At 54.5% G+C, this 19,806-nt stretch overlaps 1 protein-coding gene across 1 annotated transcript in view; it reads left to right on the plus strand.

Annotated features, from left to right (window-relative positions):
• Positions 1-1,628: 1,628 nt before the first annotated feature.
• Positions 1,629-19,806, plus strand: part of CRYZL1 (crystallin zeta like 1) — a 286,566-nt gene continuing 268,388 nt past the window's right edge. Inside the window, exon 1 of the mRNA XM_054293797.1 lies at positions 1,629-1,632. The gene's annotated coding sequence lies outside the window, so the exon portion shown is untranslated. The remainder of the gene's footprint in view (positions 1,633-19,806) is intronic.

Below are 19,806 nucleotides of genomic sequence, written 5' to 3' on the forward strand. Positions count from 1 at the left end.
CCCTTAATAATTCCTGGTGGTTTCAGCCACTTCCACCCCCCAAAAAAATCTGATTTTCCCTCAGTGGTTCCTGGTGGTTTCAGCTACTTCCACCCAAAAAAAATCTGATTTTCCCTCAGTAATTCCTGGTGGTTTCAGCTTCCTATACAAAAAAAAAAAAAAAAATCTGATTTCCCTGAGTAATTCCTAGTTTCTGCTCCTTCCACCAAAAATCCTGATTTTCCCTCAGTAATTCCTGGTGGTTTCAGCTTCTTCCACCCCCCAAAAAAATCTTATTTCCCCATAGTAATTCCTGGTGGTTTCAGCTACTTCCACCCCCAAAAAAATCTGATTTTCCCTCAGTATTTCCTAGTGGTTTCAGCCACTTCCACCCCCAAAAAATCTGATTTTCCCTCAGTAATTCCTGGTGGTTTCAGCCACTTCCACCCCAAAAAAATCTGATTTCCCCTTAATAATTCCTGGTGGTTTCAGCCACTTCCACCCCCCAAAAAATCTGATTTTCCCTCAGTGGTTCCTGGTGGTTTCAGCTACTTCCACCCAAAAAAAATCTGATTTTCCCTCAGTGGCTCCTGGTGGTTTCAGCCACTTCCACCTGAAAAATCCTCAGGCTTCCACTGATGTGAATCTAAACCAGCATCCCTTGCCTCTGGATATGTCCATTTAATATATCCCATGCAAGCAGCCAACTGCTGTTCTCAAAGCCTATCTGACAGATCCTATTCACTTTCAAAGCAGCTCTCCATGGTTTGAATAATTATCTTTCATTTCCCCCTTTCTGACACTTTTCAATGATTTGTTGACATCTGAAGAGATATGTGCAATCTCACAAGAGGCAGCTGGACTTTCTCCCCAAAAGATACAAATACAAAAAGGATTCCCATACAGAATTGGAAATAACGATGTTCTTTGCAAATGGAAGCCTAAATCTGCATTTTAATGGGACATGTTTTTAAAAAGCGGAATTCATGAATAACCCTATGAGTTTTAACTTTTTCACTGCCAGGGACGAAGCAGGAGCACCCCTGGGGAGGAATCCTACCTTCCCTTTGTCCAGTTTGCTTGCCCAGCACCTGCTGCTGCAGGGCTGAGCTTTCCTGCAGCCCGTTCCTGGCACAAAGCTGAGGATGCAGCTCCCACCCTGCACTTTGGGACCCCCAGGGCTGGAAAAGAAGGAGCCAAACACTCACAGGGAGCCCCAGCTCAGGAGCACGTCCGTGGGGCTCTGCAGCCCCATCCCAGGGTGTGGGCTCTGTGCAAACCCAGCAGGATTTATCCTCACAGTGCTCTGGGGACCCTGGATAACCTTTTGTAGGTGGGAAACAGAAGGTCAAAGAGAGCAGGAGCCAGCCCTCAGCCAGGAGCACAGGCAGGGTTTGGGGTCTGCTTGGGGACATCCATCTGGTGCTGGACACCTCATCCGTTTCTGGACATTTCACCCATTCCTGGACCCCTCATCCCTTCCTGGCCGTGCTTTTCCTGCCCAACTCTTCTGTCACTTCCACTCGAGGTGTTAAATGTCCCTGGAGGCCTTGAAAGGGCTCCATCCCCTTTTTATCCCCCCTGAGCAGTGCATGGAAAAGAGAGAATTCAGCAACCAGTTCTGGGTTTTGTTCTTGAGTTAGGAAGTCTCGTGTCACCCTCTTTGACTCATGAAATCATGAAAATAATGAAAGATTTGGGTTGGGAGGGACATTAAATCCCATCCCATCCCACCCCTGCCATGGCAGGGACACCTCCCACTGTCCCCAGTGCCCAGCCTGGCCTCGGGCACTGCCAGGGATGCAGGGGCAGCCCCAGCTGCTCTGGGCACCCTGTGCCAGGGCCTGCCCACCCTGCCAGGGAACAATTCCTCACTGCCAAGATCCCACCCAGCCCTGCCCTCTGGCACTGGCAGCCATTCCCTGGGTGCTGTCCCTGCAGGCCTTGTCCCCAGTCCCTCTGCAGCTCTGCTGGAGCCCCTGCAGGCCCTGCCAGGGGCTCTGAGCTCTCCCTGCAGCTTCTCCTCCCCAGGTGAGCACCCCCAGCTCTCCCAGCTGCCCGGGCCGTGCTGTGTGCCGGGATGCCGGACGGGATGTCTCTGTGTTCCGGGGGTGTCCCTGTCCGTCTGTCCCTGTCCGTCTGTCCCTGTCCCCCTGTCCGTCTGTCCCTGTCCGTCTGTCCCTGTCCGTCTGTCCCTGTGTCCCTCGGCCCGGGGGAGCGGAGGCGCGGCCGCCCCGCAGCGCCCCCTGCGGGCCCCGCAGCGCCACTGCCGGGCCGGGACGAGCCCGTTTGCAGCCTTGGCCTGCCCTCAGCTCCTTTCCCTTCCTCCGTTCCTTCCCTCTGCTCCTTTCCTTTCCCTCCGCTCCTTTCTTCTTCCCTCTGCTTCTTTCCCCTTCCCTCCTCTCCCCTCCGCTCCTTTCCCTTCCCTCTGCTCCTTCCTGCTGCCCTTCACTCCTTTCCTCTTCCCTCTGCTCTTTCCTGCTCCCCCTTGCTTCTCTCTGCTCCTTCTCTCCAGGCTGAATCCCAGCTCTTTCCTTTTTTTCTCTTTCCCCTTTCCCAGCTATTTCCCCTTTCCCTCCTTCCCCTTCCCCAGCTCTTTCCCCTTTTTCTCTTTCCCCTTTCCCAGTTCATTCCCCTTTTCTCTTTCCCCTTCCCCAGCTCTTTCCCCTTTTTCTCTTTCCCCTTTCCCAGTTCATTCCCCTTTTCTCTTTCCCCTTCCCCAGCTCTTTCCCCTTTTTCTCTTTCCCCTTTCCCAGTTCATTCCCCTTTTCTCTTTCCCCTTTCCCAGCTCTTCCCTTTTTCTCTTTCCCCTTTCCCAGCTCTTCCCCTTTCCCTCTTTCCCCTTCCCTAGCTCTTTCCCCCTTTTCCCTTTCCCCTCCCCAGCTCTTTCCCCTTTTTCTCCTTTCCCAGCTCCCTCAGGAATTCTCCAGCCCTTTCCCAGCCCCATTGCCTGCCCTGCACAATGAAGATCCTTTTTGCCCCAGCAGAGATTTGGCCTCTCCCTCTCTGCACCTGTGGCCTCAGCTCTCGGGTCCATCAGGGATGGTCCAGGGTGAGCCCCAGGGCACCCTGGCACGGGCACTTCAGCCCAGACTCCTGGGGCACAGGGATGGCACCACCAGGATTTTTCGGTCCATGTGACCTTTGGAGCCATTGACCCATCTCAGCTCTAACTCAATTCAGGCCCTCTCTGCCGTTTCCAGGGTTGGCAAATTTTTGGGAAAATCAGCAGCAGCAGCAGCAATCCCAGCTGGTGTTTTCTGCTGAGGGACTGGGGCAAAAGCAGCCCCTGCCCGTGCCAGGGGGTGCCAGCTGGGCAGCACCTCCCAAAGGAAGGACACTGAGCACATCCAGAGGGGCCAACGAGGCTGGAGAGGGGCTGGGAACACAAACCCTGTGAGGAAGCCCTGAGGGAGCTGGGGGTGCTCGGCCTGGAGAAAAGGAGACTCAGGGCTGCCCCCATCGCTCTCACAGCTCCTGAAAGGGGCCTGTGCTCACCTGGGGCTGGGCTCTGTCTGCAGCAGCACTGACACACCCAGAGCACACGGCCTCGAGCTGCACCAAGGGAAATACAGGCTGGAGAGCAGGGAAAAGGTTTTTCCAGCCAGGGTGAGAAAGTTCTGGAATGGCTGCCCGGGGAGGTGGTGGAGTCCCCATCCCTGGGTGTGTTTAACAGAGCCTGGATGTGGCACTGGGGGCCAGGGTTTGGTTGGGGCTGGGCTGGACTCGATGGTCTGGAAGGTCTCTCCCAACCTGGTCATTCTGGGATTCTGTGAGCTCTGTGAAACCCTGCCCTGTCCTTGCCTGAGGGTAGGAAGGGTCAGGCACTGGCATAGGCTGGCTTGGGAAGTGCCACTGTCACTGGAAGTGTCTGGATGTGCCCCTTGGGGACAGGGTTTGGGTTCAGGGGTGCTGCTGGTGCTGCTGAGGTGGCACTGGCTCATCCTGAAGGCTCTTCCAGCCCTGCTGCTGATTCCAGGTTTCTGCAATTACTAAGAACCACACTCATTTTTCCTTCCTGGGAATTAGAAAGAAACAAATCCCATTGAACCCTCCTCAGTGAGTTTGGAACAGGTGAGGTTCACGTGCTGCTGCTCCAAATCCTCTGGCAGATTTTGCACCAACACCTCCAGAACCTCCTGCCTCTAAAGGCCTGGCTTGGCCAAAGGCTGGATTTGAGATCTCAGAGGCCCAAAGGCTGGATTTGAGGTCTCAGAGATCCAAAGGCTGGATTTGAGATCTCAGAGGCCCAAAGGCTGGATTTGAGGATCTAGGAGGTTCCAAAGGCTGCATTTGAGGTCTCAGAGGCCCAAAGGCTGGATCTGAGATCTCAGGGGCCCAAAGGCTGGATTTGAGGATCTAGGAGGTTCAAAAGGCTGGATTTGAGGATCTCAGAGGCCCAAAGACTGGATTTGAGCATCTCAGAGGTTCCAAAGAGTTGGATTTGAGATCTCAGAGGCCCAAAGGCTGGATTTGAGGTCTCAGAGGTTCCAAAGGCTGGATTTGAGATCTCAGAGGCCCAAAGGCTGGATCTGAGATCTCAGAGGCCCAAAGGCTGGATTTGAGGATCTAGGAGGTTCCAAAGGCTGGATTTGAGGTCTCAGAGGCCCAAAGGCTGGATTTGAGATCTCAGAGGCCCAAAGACTGGATTTGAGGTCTCAGAGGCCCAAAGGCTGGATTTGAGGTCTCAGAGGCTTTCCCAAGCCCAGCCCTTCAGGGATCCCATTCCTCAGGGACCACCCACACCCCACTCCTGCGCAGCGAATCCCAATTCTGGCCGTGCCACAGGAGGAGCCTGAGCAGGATAAACTCCTTTATTTCCCTCGTGTTCCCCGGCTGTGCCTCATTACCGCCCGTGCCTGGTTTCACAGCAGCCCTTCCCACAAAAACAAGCGGGACCCGCGGTGTCTGCGCCGGGAGAGCTCCCCAGAGACCCCAAACCTCCCGTGGAGGGAGAGGTGGGTTCTTGTTAGGCTCCGGGAAGAGCCAGGAATGTAAATCTGCTCCGCGCCTAATTGCCCATAAATGTCACTAAGTCGAGAAATGTTTTCCACCAAATTAACTTTGGCTGGCGGTGTCTAATTAGCCGGAGATGCTGAAAGATAACAACTTATCAGTGTCTGTTTAACAAACCATCCCTAATGGGGCCTTTTTGCGGCCGGGCAGGTACAGCTGGCACGGCCCGGCCTTCCCGGGGCAATTAAGGACAAAGCCGGGGCCGCTTCCCACCGGGAGCCTCTGACAGCTCCTTCTCAGGCCCAGCTTTGTGGGGATTGCTCTGGGGTTGGGCAGGAGCAGAGAGGAATTTCACTTTTCTTTCTTTTTGTTTTAATTTTTATTCCTTTCCCAGTGCTGCAAACCTCCCTCCCTCATTTCCCGCTCACTCCAACCAAGGTCTCCCAAAGCCAAAGCTTTTCCATCAGAGTTTCAGGTCTCCAGAGGAGAGGAATGAGCAGGGAAGGGATGGTTAAATCCTCGTGATTTGCTGTTTAAAGGCAGGGATATTCAGCTCTCCGCAGCAGAGGAAGCTGGGGAAGGGGTGATTAAATCCCTTTAAAACCCTCGTGCTTTGCTGTGTCAGTCTGGAGCCCTGGATGTATTTTCCCCTTTCCAGAAGGAAGTTTTCCCTCGGGGAAGGGCAGTGCCTGCAGGGTGTGTGAGGGGATGGCACTGAGGGAGCATCACCCGGATTGTTTTTCACAAGGTTCTGCTGCAAAACGGAGCCTCAGAGCAGAAAACTCACCCCGAGCTCCCAGAATTGCTGTGTCTCAGGTGCAATCTCTGATCAGAGCTCTGGGACTCCCCTCTGCTGAGTTTATTCCATGCTGGCCTCGCACACAGATGTTTATTCCAACTCTTGACGTGATGCAAACCCCCTCCCATTCCTGCTTTTTCTGCCAACTAACTTCCAAACTTTCAGCCCCTTGCTCAGCCCTGGTGTAAATCAGCACAGCCAATAAATCTGGAATTGCTTGTGCACCTGATTCCTAAAATGCAGCCATATCCTTCAGTATCTCCCACGTTCTCATCCTCATAATCTTCCAAATTTTTATCCATTGAGAGATTTAACGCTCATTTCCCGCTTTTTAACACTTTGTGCTGGTGCTACACATTTCTCTCAGTGCCTTCCCTCTCCTTTTCCAGAGTGCTGGAATCCATCCAAGGGGCAAGAGCTCTGCAGTAAAACCTGTCCAATCTTCCCTCCAAAAAGGGATTTTAACCAAACACCCACTTTTTTTCCTTAAATTGGAAGAGTGGCCTTGCTCAGTTTGGCAATGGATCCACCAGGATGGAACAGGAACAGAAATCAAATCCATGCTGGCAGAGAGGGGAATGCACCAATAATCCCCACAGCTGGGTTAGAAATTAGGATTCCATTCCTTGGGGCCTGGGAGGTCGTTTTAACCTGGACACTGAAAATTCCCCACAGCCACTGCACCTGTGCCACCCACGAGGGACATGGCACATGTGTCCCCAAGCTGGCACCTCCAGGGAAGCTCCCACAGGTCACATCCCACCCCACAGAGCTGGGCTGGCACTCCCCACTGCTCCTGGTTTCTCCTCCTGGGCTGTCCTGCAGGAAACCAAAGGCAGAGCAGGTCCTGGGGTGCCACACCGGCCTGGCTGTGCCACACGAGGGACGGTTTGGTGGCCCTGCCCTGTCTGGGATGGAGGGAGCAGGAGCTGGGACACTGCAGGACACAGCTCTGGCCCTCAGGCTGGGATTTATGGGCATTTCCCCTCCCTGTTCCCTGCCCAGGCCCCACTGCTGTTCTGCTGTTGATTATTTCTGCCCCATCCCTGCTTTGTGCTGGCACAGGAGCTCATCCAGTGCCTCACCCCCCTCTGGCCTTTTTCCTGTGGGGAGTGGAGCTGGATCAGCTGGCACCGCCTGCCCTGAGCCCTGGGCACTGCAGGATGGTCCTGCAGGAAAGAGCAGGATGGTCCTGCAGGCAGGAGAGGGATTTGTTCCTGCAGGAAAGAGCAGGATGGTCCTGCAGGACAGGGATTTGTTCCTGCAGGAAAGAGCAGGATGGTCCTGCAGGCAGGAGAGGGATTTGTTCCTGCAGGAAAGAGCAGGATGGTCCTGCAGGCAGGAGAGGGATTTGTTCCTGCAGGAAAGAGCAGGATGGTCCTGCAGGACAGGGATTTGTTCCTGCAGGAAAGAGCAGGATGGTCCTGCAGGACAGGGGTTTGTTCCTGCAGGCAGGACAGGGATGTTCCAAGAAGGAGAGGGATGTTCCTCTAGGCAGGAGAGGAATGTTCCTGCAGAAGGAAGGGGATGTTTCTGTAGGAAAGAGAAGGAATGTTTTCCAGGCAGGACAGGGATGTTCCAAGAAGGAGAGGGATGTTCCTGCAGAAGGAAGGGGATGTTCCTCCAGGAAGGAGAAGGAATGTTTTCCAGGCAGGAAAGGGATGTTCCTCCAGAAAGGAGTAGGAATGCTCCTCCTGGAAGGAGAGGGATGTTCCTGCAGGAAGGAGAAAGATGTTCCAGGCTGGAGAGGAATTTATTCCTGCAGGCAGGACAGGGATGTTCCAGGCAGGAGAGGGATGTTCCTGCAGGAAGGGGAAGGAACGTTTTTCCAGGCAGGAGCAGGATGGTCCAGGCAGGAGCAGGATGTTCCTGCAGGAAGGAGAAGGAATGTTTTTCCAGGCAGGAGCAGGATGGTCCTGCAGGCAGGACAGGGGTTTGTTCCTGGAGGAAGAGAGGGATGTTCCAGGAAGGAGAGAGATTTATTCCTGCAGGCAGGAGAGGGAATGTTTTTCCAGGCAGGAGAGGAATGTTCCTGTGGGAAGGAGCGGGATGCTTCTCCAGACAGGAGACAGATGGTCCTGCAGGCAGGAGAGGGGTGTTTTCCAGGCAGGAGAGGGAATGTTTTTCCAGGCAGGAGAGGGGTGTTTTTCCAGGCAGGAGAGGGGTGTTTTTCCAGGCAGGAGAGGGGTGTTTTTCCAGGCAGGATCAGGCAGCAGAGCAGCCACAGCCCCGTGCTCAGCCTCAGCCCAGCACCCCTTCCCAACAGCATCTCGGAGATTTTCCCCCTTTTTTTCCTCCCCGCTGGATCCCTGCTCACCCTGCTCATCCCAAACCCTCCTCAATTTCACATTTGAGCCTTTTCCCCTCCCGTGGCACGCGCTGGGAGCAGCCCCTTCCCCAGCCCAGGGCTCCCATCGCTATCCAGGCTCCCCAGGGCCCTTTCCGGGAGCCTGGGATAAAATTTCCACGGGGAATTTCCCTTCCCGAGCCTTTCCCTCCTCTGCCCCGAGGCAGAGCTCAGCAATGGCCATCTCCAGCGTTCTCCCACAGCTGCCCCATTGTTTTAATCCCGTTGTGACCCCAAATGCTCCCTTTGGCCCTGGCTGAGAGCTTGGACAGGACACGTCAGTCCAGGAGCACCATTCCCCCCCAAAGCTGAGCATGAAGTTTTCACTTTATCCTGGGATTATGTGAACCGTAGGGAGCCAAACCGGGGCTTTGATTTCAGCACTATCCTCGATAACTCCATTTTATCCTTATAATTCCATTTTCCAGGAAAAAGGCAAAGTCTCTGATGGTCTTTTTGCAACAGGTGCGTTGGGAAAATCTCCGTGTCACCTTTTTTGGGACAATCCTCTAAAACCCTCATGCAGACAAAAGAGCTCAAGGGATTTTGAGCCAAAAATACTCCGGAGTGGAGAATCCCCTGGAGTGCTGAGGAAATATTTGGGTTTGCACTGAGCTCATTTGAAGGCATTGCAGGTAGAGAATAACAACCATTAACAAAGGGACATTCAAGCCTAAACTGTTATCTCCCAGCAAAAAAATGTCCATGGTATTCCAAATAATAAAATACCTTTTATTTTTAAAAAAACAATTCTACAGAAAACTAAACTTTGGCAGAAAAACCTCTATTGCAGAATTTTAAACACCCAACACATACAGGAATACCCACGGCTGTAAATCAGCTGAAATCAGCTGCAAAGCATCTTAAAATGAATGAAATTGAATGAAAAATTAAACATAAAATTTAAAAAAAAAGCAAATTAAATAGAGGAAATTTAAAGAATGTTAGAAGAAGTAGCATTTGGAAATGTGGATTGCAAGTGGCGAGGTTCATTGAAAGGAAAATGCTGATTTATGTCCTGCTAAAACTAAAAATCCTTTCTGGGCTTATATTGGTCTCATCTCTACCTGCAAACTGCTGAGTGACATAGAAAGACAAAAAATAATAGAATTTACTTTCTAAAATGATGAGGAGTTTATGTATCACATCTTTTGCATCCATTTTGAATGACCTCACTTGAAAAATTAGAATTATCTGAATTTTCTTTGAGCTTCCCTGCCATCAGTGAATACTGCCCAATCAGTATTTTGGAGAGCAGATATTCCAGTTTCTGGTGGGCTGTGATTGTCACTGCAGCTCTCCCCGCTCGGCAGGGAGGACACAGGGAAGGGAAAAGGTGTGGGGCAGTTAAGAGGAGAAGGAAATGAAATTCTTCCTGGAATTATTTGGGCTGGAAACACCTTTTAGATCACCGAGTCCAACTGTAACGCTGGATATGAGGATTTTTAGAATCCTCCACATGAAAACTGCAGTTTTTTCACGGAGTTACTCATGAAACCATGGAGTGGTTTGGGTTGGGAGGGACCTCAAAGATCCCCAAATTCCAGGCCTGACCTCCCACTGTCCCAGGCTGCTCCAGCCCCAGTGTGCAGCCCGGCCTTGGGCACTGCCAGGGATGCAGGGGCAGCCCCAGCTGCTCTGGGCACCCTGTGCCAGGGCGGGAATAAAATCTCCGGTGTTTCCCACCCAAAATCCTCTCTTCCCTTTCCCCAGAATATTGATTTATCCCTAGGAAAAACCACAAACCCTCAATTTCTACCGTGTCCCTCCCAGCTCTGCCCTGAACCGCGGCCCGAACCGGAGGTCAGCGGGCGGGACCGGCCCGGCCCGGACCTGTTGCAGCCGCTGCCGGTGCCGGTTCCGTGTCCGGTTCTGGTGCCGGTGCCAGTTCCGTGTCCGGTTCCGGTGCCGGTTCCGTGTCCGGTTCCGGTGTCGGTTCCGTGTCCGGTTCTGGTTCCGGTGCCGGTTCCGTGTCCGGTTCCGGTGCCGGTTCTGGTGCCGGTTCCGGTGCCGGTTCCGTGTCCGGTTCCGGTGCCGGTGTCGGTGCCGGGTCCGGCCCCTCCGGTGTCGCTGTGGCCGCCGCTCGCCCCCCGCGCGGCCGGGCTGGCCCAGCCTCATCAGCTCGCGCTGTTTAATTGAGCCCCGGCTCCGCCAGCTGCCCCTGCCGGCCCCAGCTGCGGCTCCGGGCTCCGGGCGGTCCCGCCAGGGCCGGGCAGCGCCGGCAGCGGGCTCCGATCCCGAGGGACGGGAATTTCCAGCGCTGTCCCGGGGCTCCGGACCCTCGGGATGGGAATTTCCAGCACCGTCCAAGGGCTCCGGACCCTCGGCACCGGGCGTTTCCAGCACCGTTTCGGAGCTCCGGTCCCTCGGGATGGGAATATCCAGCTCCGGCCTGGAGCTCCGGATCCGAGGGACCGGGAATTTCCAGCGCCGTCCCGGTGCTCCGGTCCCTCCGGACCGGGCGTTTCCAGCGGCCAGCACCGTCCTGGAGCTCCGATCCCGGGGGATGGGAGTTTCCAGCACCGTCCCGGGGCTTCGGACCCTCGGGATGGGAATTTCCATCGGGAAACCCTCGGGATGGGAATTTCCAGCGCCGGCGCGGGGCTCTGATCCCGAGGGATGGGAATTTCCAGCGGGCAGCGGCTCCCGGTTTGTGCCGCTACCGGCGCGGTGTCACCGGCCCGTGCGGGGACAAGGATTCCCGCAGCTGGGGAATCCTTCATGGCAGCCCAGGAATCCGAGCGCAGACCCCGGAGCAGAGCCCCGTGCCCGGCAGGACCCGCCGCAGGAGCGGGGATGTCCCGGGGGATGCTCGGACCGAGCCGGGCCGGTTCTGGCACCGCCGGGCTTTGGGCACCGCCGGGGTTTGGGCACCGCCGGGGTTTGGGCACCGCCGGGCTTTGGGCACCGCCGGGTTTGGGCACCGCCGGGGTTTGGGCACCGCCGGGGTTTGGGCACCGCCGGGGTTTGGGCACCGCCGGGGTTTGGGCATCGCCGGGGTTGGGCATCGCCGGGTTTGGGCACCGCCGGGCTTTGGGCACCGCCGCTGCTGCTGCCGGGATTCGCTCCCAGCAAATCCCAAACGGATCCGCTCTTTGATCCTGGAGCTGAAGGGGAAATCCCCACATTTCCAGAGCTCGTAAATACGCGGCTTCTTCACGCATTGCAAAGCGGATCCCTGTCCTGAGGAGTGGAAGAATTAAAAGGGTATGGAGGAAATAAAATTTCAGCTATTAAATTACAGTGGTCCTCGAAAAAACCCCCCAGATAAATACATAGGTAAAAAATAGCCAATAATGTCAGAGAAGAGCAGATCGGCTGTAGCAATAAGTGATGTCATAGAGGAAAACAGGGCAAAATTCGGCCGTTTTTCTGTGCCCTGCACATCCGTGTCGTGATTGTAACGGAGCTTTCCTGGATCCCTTCATAAGAAATTCCCTGATATTCTGTGAATGTGTTCCAGGGGTTATTTTTTTTAATGAATACACAGATATTGTAAAAAATGAGGGATTTCTGAGCTAAACCTCCCTCATCACGATCCCACGGCGTCCCTCCACCCACCGGGACCAATTTCTTTCCACCAGGACCCCCATCGTGCCTGAGCTCAGAGGTTCCCTGCTCCAGGATTCTCCACGGAGATCCCGCCTTATGGAAAATGGGAATTTCCCCCGAAACAGCTGTTACAGCACTGCTGAGACCATGGTTCCCTCGGCAATTCACTTCCCATGGCTGCAGTGCAGTTTTATCCCTCAGGCTCCTTTTCCCAAACCCGTTCCCTGCAGCTCCAGGCGCTGCCCACGGGCTCCAGGGCTCTCCTCACCCCATCACTCCTCCCCTCCTGCCCTTGATCACCTTTCTGGCTTAAACCGTTCCCCAGTGAGCTGTGCTGGATCCATCCTGGCTTTTCCAGCCCTTCCTGAGCTGGTCTGATCCCAGGGCTGGCCCTGCTGGACCCCTCCAGCCTAAATTCCACCCTCTGGTAGAACCCAGCCAGGGCATTCCAGGGCGGGATTCCCTGGGTGGGAATTCAGTGCAGGATTCAGGGAAGAGGCTCCTGTGAGCTCGGGGACACCTGTCCCCTGGAGATGGGGACATCCCACCTGCCTGGAGCCCCTGGAAGGTTCAGCATCTCCACTGACCGAGGTGGTGCCAAAAAATCAGAGGAAGAACTGGAGCATGAACCAGCCATGGATCTTCAGGCAGGAAAATCCTCTCTGGCAGAGATTTCACCAGGCCATCCATGCACCCCAGCAGGGCAAAGCTGGAGGGGATTTAGGGGTGGTGCTTGGAGGCTCTCACAGGTTTTACTTTTCTTTTGCAGCAGAAAAGTCATGGAATCATGGAAAGGTCTGGATGGGGAGGGACCCCAAATCCCACCCAGTGCCACCCCTGCCGTGGCAGGGACACCTCCCACTGTCCCCAGTGCCCAGCCTGGCCTTGGGCACTGCCAGGGATGCAGGGGCAGCCCCAGCTGCTCTGGGCACCCTGTGCCAGGGCCTGCCCACCCTGCCAGGGAACAATTCCTCATTGCCAGGATCCCACCCAGCCCTGCCCTCTGGCACTGGCAGCCATTCCCTGGGTGCTGTCCCTGCATCCCCTGGCCATTGTCTCTCTCCAGCTTTCCTGGGGCTCCTCCAGGCCCTGCAAGGCCACCCTGAGCTCAGCCCAAAGCTTCTCCTGTGCAGGTGAGCAATGCCAGCTGTGCCAGCCTTTCCTGCCAGCAGAGCTGCTCCATCCCTCTGCCCATCCTGGAGCCTCCTCTGGGCTCTCTGCAGCAGCTCCAGCTCCTCCCTGCGCTGGGCCCAGGGCTGGGTGCAGACAAATTCTAAAACTCAATTCTGGACCATTTTCCCAACATCCCCCTGGCGTTCCTGGATGATGTTCAGGGAGGAAGGTACCAGGAATCAGGGATGTGCTCTGCAGGGGAGGCTGCTGCTCAGCCCCAGCTCCAGGGCATGGGCTGGGTTAAGGCGCAGCAGTTAAATTAGAGTGAGCTGTGCTGGAATTCCAGGGGTGCTGGGGGAAAGGGGAATGTGGCTCTAAAAACCCAGAGCACTCAGCTTTGATTGAGGAATGAAAACTCAGGGAATTGCAGAGCTTCCCTGGGCCGGGAGGGGATCCCAGCACAGCCCCCCAGCCCGGGCTCTCAGGACAGGTCCAACAGGAGCCCCTGGGGCTGACAGGGCCCTGAACCATTCCATGCTGGCCTTTTCCCTTTCCCTTCTGTTCCTACAGCAGTGGAGCAATGCCTCAATGCCCCTGATCCCCAGATCCCACTGATCCCTCATGATAAAACCTGAGCCCCTTCAGTGCTGAGGACCCAAAGAAGTTCCTTTTAATGCAGACCTAAAGCTGCCCCACCACAAAGCTTTCTCTGGTTGCCTCGCCCAGGATTTCTCTGCATTTCCCTTTTGTGGTTTTATTTACTCGGTTAAAGACCGTCCTGACAAAGGAAAAGAAGGGCATTTCATTTTTAAAACATTTTAATATTTTAGGATGGAATGGATGAAACGTTTTGTGCCTGAGGATGTGCTCAGCACCCTTTGGGCAGTGCCAAAAAGACTGGGATGTTTTAGAGCCTCCTGATTAACTTCTGCAGGAGAAAATGGTCAAAGGGTGAAATCAAAATATGGGTTTATAATTCCAAGGCTTTCCTGAATGTTTCATTGTGGTGCTTTGGTGCAGCAATGTGCAGATAAAAGATCAGTGTGGGTAATTCCTACATACTGAAATAATAAAATTATATAAATATTATATATTATATAAATACTGTATAAATACTACACAAATATTTATATGTTATAAAAATATTGTGTAATAATATGATATAGAATGGTATTTTATTGTAGAAATAGTACATAAATATTATATAAATATTGTATCATTATATTGTATAATAATATTATATTGTATTGTCATATTGTATAATATTGTAGAAATATTGTATTATATTGTATAAATATCGTATAAATAGTGTATAAATATGATACAAATAGTATATAAATATTATGGCATAAACCCCTGATTTTTGCCACGTTACACTGAGAGCCACGAGGAGTTTCAGCTCCATTTGGTGATGAGAGAAAGGAATTTCACACCACGGAGCGTCTCAGAGCTGGGCAGGGATCATCAGCATCACCACCTGAGATTCTGGCAGGTTTTCCACAGCACTAAAAGCTCTCTCTAAAATATTTGGATCATCGTGCAGAGTATAATTTTTTTAAGCAATTAATAAAGTGATGTGCTGTTAGATTTGGAGAGTCGGATCCTCTGCTGCTGCATCACTCGCAGCAGCCGCACGCACCAACTGCAGCGGAATTATACATAAAAATATATTTTATTCAAAAAAAAAGAGCTTTGAGTGAAGTTTTTAAGTCCAAAAGTCGAAGTGCCCGGAGCTGCCGAGCTCGGTGCAAGTGCGGCATCCTTGATGTCCGTGATGGCCGCGGGCCGGGCTGGGGCTGGGGAGGGACAGCCAGGGGACAGAGTGGCACTGTGACACCGCCCTGGCTGGGGAGGGGACAGCCATGGGGACAGAGTGGCACTGTGACACCGCCCTGGCCGGGGAGGGGACAGCCATGGGGACAGAGTGGCACTGTGACACCGCCCTGGCTGGGAGGGACAGCCAGGGGACAGCGTGGCACTGTGACACCGCCCTGGCCGGGGAGGGGACAGCCAGGGGACAGAGTGGCACTGTGACACCGCCCTGGCCGGGGAGGGACAGCCAGGGGACAGAGTGGCACTGTGACACCGCCCTGGCCGGGGAGGGACAGCCAGGGGACAGAGTGGCACTGTGACACCGCCCTGGCTGGGGAGGGACAGCCAGGGGACAGAGTGGCACTGTGACACCGCCCTGGCTGGGGAGGGGACAGCCAGGGGACAGAGTGGCACTGTGACACCGCCCTGGCCGGGGAGGGGAGGGGACAGCCAGGGGACAGAGTGGCACTGTGACACCGCCCTGGCTGGGGAGGGGACAGCCAGGGGACAGAGTGGCACTGTGACACCGCCCTGGCCGGGGAGGGGAGGGGACAGCCAGGGGACAGAGTGGCACTGTGACACCGCCCTGGCTGGGGAGGGACAGCCAGGGGACAGAGTGGCACTGTGACACCGCCCTGGCTGGCGGGCCGCGCTGACCCGGGCCCGGGGCCGCTGCTCTGCCCCAGGAGCAGCTGAAGGCGCAGCTGCCGCGGGCCGGGCACGGCGCCGCTCCATGCTGAGCCGCCAGCTGCCGGGGGGAACGCCGGGCTAAAGGCCCTCGGAAATCACATGAAAGCGGATTTTTTATTAAAAATAAATCATCTCGAGCAGCGCCGAGTGATGGGTTCCGCGCTGTTCAGCGCATTGCGCACGCAGCGCTCTGGGCGGCTCCGCGGATTCCGCATACCGCTGGAGCGGCCCTGCGGCAGGGCACGGCTGAGACCAGGCTAAAATCCCTCTTAAATCACCTGAAAGCCGGATTTTTATTAAAAATAAATCATCGGTAGCAGCGCAGTATGATCAGATCCGCGACGTTCAGCGCATTGCGCACACAGCGCTTGGCGCGGCTCCGCGGATCCCGCACAACGCCGGAGCGGCCCCGCGGCAGGGCAGGGGGAACACTGGGCTAAAATCCCTCTTAAATTGCCTGAAAACCACTTTCTTATTAAAAATAAATCATCTGTAGCAGGGCGGTGTGATCAGATCCGTGCCACACTGTGCATTGCGCGCTCAGTGCGGGACGCGGCTCCTCGGATCCCGCACATCACCGGAGTGGCCCCGCGGCAGGGCTGAGACCGGGCTAAAATCCCTCCTAAATCACGGCTGGAAACGGCTTTTTTATTAAAAATAAATCAGCGCCGTGTGATTAGAGCACTCTTAAATCACCTGAAAGCGGCTTTTTTATTAAAAATAAATCATCTCTAGCAGCGCGGTGTGATCAGCTCTGTGCCGCACCGCGCATTGCGCACACAGCGCTCAGCGCGGCTCCGCAGATCCCGGGCACCGCCGGAGCGGCCCTGTGGCAGCTCAGGGGGGAACACCGGGCCAAAGCCCTCTTAAATGGCCTGAAAACGGCTTCTTAATTAAAAATAAATCATCTGTAGCAGGGCGGTGTGATCAGATCCGCGGCGTTCAGCGCATTGAGCGCACAGCGCTCGGTGCGGGGCGCGGCTCCATGGATCCCGCACAACACTGAAGCGGCCCCGAGGCAGGGCACGGCTGAGATCAGGCTAAAATCCCTCCTAAATCAAGGCTGAAAACGGCTTTTTTATTAAAAATAAATCATCTCTAGCAGCACGGGGTGATCAGCTGTGTGCCGTAACGCGCATTGCGCAGCGCTCGGTGCGGGGCGCGGCTCCGCGGATCCCGCAATCACCGGAGCGGCCCCGAGGCAGCGCCGGGGGGAACACCGGGCTAAAAGCCCTCTTAAACCGCCTGGAAACCGGTTTTTTTAATAAAAAATAAACAGTCTGTAGCAGGGTGGTGTGATCAGATCCCGATCTGATCACAATCTGATCACAATCTGTTCAGCGCATTGAGCACACAGTGCTCGGTGCGGGGCGCGGCTCCACGGATCCCGCAATCACCGGAGTGGCCCCGAGGCAGCGCCGGGAAGAACACCGGGCTAAAAGCCCTTTTAAACCGCCTGAAAACTGCTTTTTTATTAAAAATAAATCATCTGTAGCGGGGCAGTGTGATCAGATCTGATCACAATCTGTTCAGCGCCTTGAGCACACAGCGCTCGGTGCGGGGTGCAGCTCCGCGGATCCCGCACACCGCCGGAGCGGCCCCGCCGCAGGGCACGGCTGAGACCAGGCTAAAAGCCACTTAGCCACTTGAAAAAGCTCTTTTTAATTAAAAATAAATCATCTATAGCAGCGTGCCGTGGTGGGATCCGCGGCGTTCAGCGCATCCCACACGCAGAGCAGAGATGGCTGGGATGTACCCAAGGGGCAGGGAAATCCCTGGAGAGAAGGGCAAACACCGCCTGCCCGGCCCTCTGCAGAGAAAGGGAGAGATCCCGATGCTGCAAACCGAGGAGGATTTGTGGGGTCAGGCTGAGGTCGCCCCCACCAGCGGCCCCGCTCATGGCTGGGGCTCAGGGACGGCCCTGGGACGGGCAGGAATCCCGGGACAGGAAAGAACGTTTTGTTCAACAATGCTAGTCCCAAAGCAGCGCTAAAACGGGCACTGCAAGAGGGGAGTGTGAGAGCCAAGGCACGGGGTGAGCTTCCCGGGCAGATCCCCAAACCTCCCACCTCAGACCAGCATCCCTGTGTAACCGGTGCAGCCCTCCCGGCAGAAATCCAGGGATGCTCTGCCTGCAGCCGGGACTGCTCCTGAGCCTCTGCCTTTGAGAAAGGTGTAATTAGCTGTGATTAGTGCTTTTACCTAAATGGAAGCAAAAAAATCCCCCACAAAACACATCTGAGCTTCCTTCAAGTCTGCCCTGGTGACAAGTAACCACCTGAGTAAAGCAGTGTGAAGAATTTAAAGACTCTCTCTGAGAGTGATTTAAAAACACTTTTCCAAAATAGAAATACTTTTTTTATATATATAAAATGACTGCAGCCGCATTCTCAGCTTCTCCTGCTCCCCATTTCTCAGTCTCAGGGTTATTCTGGTGCTGAGGAATCAGAGCTGAGAGGGGCAGGATCAGGTGAGCTCTTGGGCTCTGCTTCTGCCTCCTGCCAGATCACTGAGGACAGAGGTGTGAGAAACATCGAGGGACACTGAGCTGAATTCCTGTTCTCCAAATCCAGGTAGAGAAGAGAAAAGAAAAGGCCCCATGGGATCCCTGGGGATTCTGGCACAGCCCTGCCAGCCCATGGAGTGCCAGCTGTGCCCCATGGGCACCCATTCACTCAGTGCCACCTCCAGGGCACACCTGCAGGGATGGGCACTGCAAAGCTCTCTGGGCAGCCCCTGCCAAGGCCTGAGCTCCCTTTCCATGGGGAAAATTCCACCTGAGTAAAATAAATCCTTCGTGAAAAGGCAGCCTGATCCTTGGTAATTCACCAGCACAAGGTTTAGGCTGGAATCTTCCACCTCGCTCCCTTTGCAAGGGAAAGGGATGAGGACACATCTCTTGTGGCCACTGGGTGCCATCCCGAGCCACTGCCATGTTCTGGTGGCACTGGGGCACAGAGCCTGGTCTTATAGAGAGGAGCAGAGGGAGCGGCCTCAGGCTGGGCCAGGGCAGGCTCAGCTGGGACAGCAGCAGCAATTTGCCCATGGAAAGGGAGCTCAGGCCTTGGCAGGGGCTGCCCAGGGAGCTTTGCAGTGCCCATCCCTGCAGGTGTGCCCTGGAGGTGGCACTGAGTGCTCTGGGCTGGGCACAAGGTGCCCATGGGGCACAGCTGGCACTGCATGGGCTGGCAGGGCTGTGCCAGCCCCAGGGATTTGGGATCTGTTGACATTTCTTTGGCCAAACCCCACCTGAACCCTTAGCACTGATTTGATCCCCAAAGGCAGCACCCCCTTTGCAGTCAGGTTGAAATCCTGGTTTGGTTCCCATTGCCAGAGCTCTGAGGTGTGGAAAGCTTCCCACGGTCCCATCCTTCCCCCAGACATTTGTGGATACAGAAGGAAGCATTATTCCAAACTCTTTCTTCCCTGAGGTTTCTAAAAAGCTCCAGGTCTAAGAGGATTTTTAAATGCTGCAGTTCCAGGTGGTTTCATATTTTATTTTCTTATCTGACACCTTGTATGGAAAAATTTTAAATCCCCCATAATATTAAATATTCTGCGCCACTGAGACTTTTGCACCAGGGTCGTTCCACACCTTTTAAAATCATCAATCCCACAAATATTTATGCTCCTGCCGGTTATTTTTTCTGACAAGGGAAGGAATATCAGAACAGCCAGAAAAAGCTTCTGTATTGCTCCAGTCCCTCCAGAAAATGCTGGCCCCCCTGAATCCAGCAGCAGAATTACCTGTGCCACACCCCGGGAGAGGAGAGGCTCCACACGGCATTTCCTGCTCAGATTCTGAGGGATTCTGCTGTAATTAAACTGAGCTTTTAGGAATGACCTCTAAACTTCCTGAAAAATCAAACCAGGCTGTCCTCCAGGCCAGCAATGACTTTCATCTGATGCTTCTCATCTCGTGTAATAAATTCACAGATGGACCATCCTTGTCCTTCCAACGCCTAAGAATAACTCCTAAGTACTGCTCCCAGGGGATTCGGGCTGGCTTACACACATCTGCTGAGATACGTGTCTTTGAGCCCAGATTAAGTCTTTGTTTGACGATATTGGAGCATTTGTGGAACTACTTGGCAGGAATGTCCTGGTTTTATTCATTCGGAACATGTGCTGGTGGCTGCCGGTGGGATCCCAACACCTCCCGCAGAATCGTTTCATTCCCAGCCTATTCACAGGGAAAGGGAAACCCACGGCAGAGAATGGGCAACTGGATTACACTTAAAAAACCAAATTGTTCTGGTTTCAGGCAGATAAATTTTGGAATCGAACCTTGGGGGTGGCACTGAGTGCTCTGGGCTGGGGACAAGGTGCCCGTGGGGCACAGCTGGCACTGCATGGGCTGGCAGGGCTGTGCCAAAATCCTCAGGAATTTGGGGATTCTGTGGAGCTGCAGCAGAGGAGCCCCCGGAGAGAGCTCAGGGCAGGAGGGGCTGGAGCAGGGCAGGAGGAGCAGCTCTTTGCAGGCTCCCTGTGCAGGGCGTTATCCCCCAGTGCTGGGCGTTATCTGGGTTTATTTCTTATTTATTTACTTTATACACCC

The sequence above is a fragment of the Melozone crissalis genome, unplaced genomic scaffold, assembly GCF_028551555.1.
Source record: "Melozone crissalis strain CALT ecotype California unplaced genomic scaffold, PUWL_Pcris_2 ptg000187l_1, whole genome shotgun sequence".
NCBI classification, from domain to species: Eukaryota; Metazoa; Chordata; class Aves; order Passeriformes; family Passerellidae; genus Melozone; species Melozone crissalis.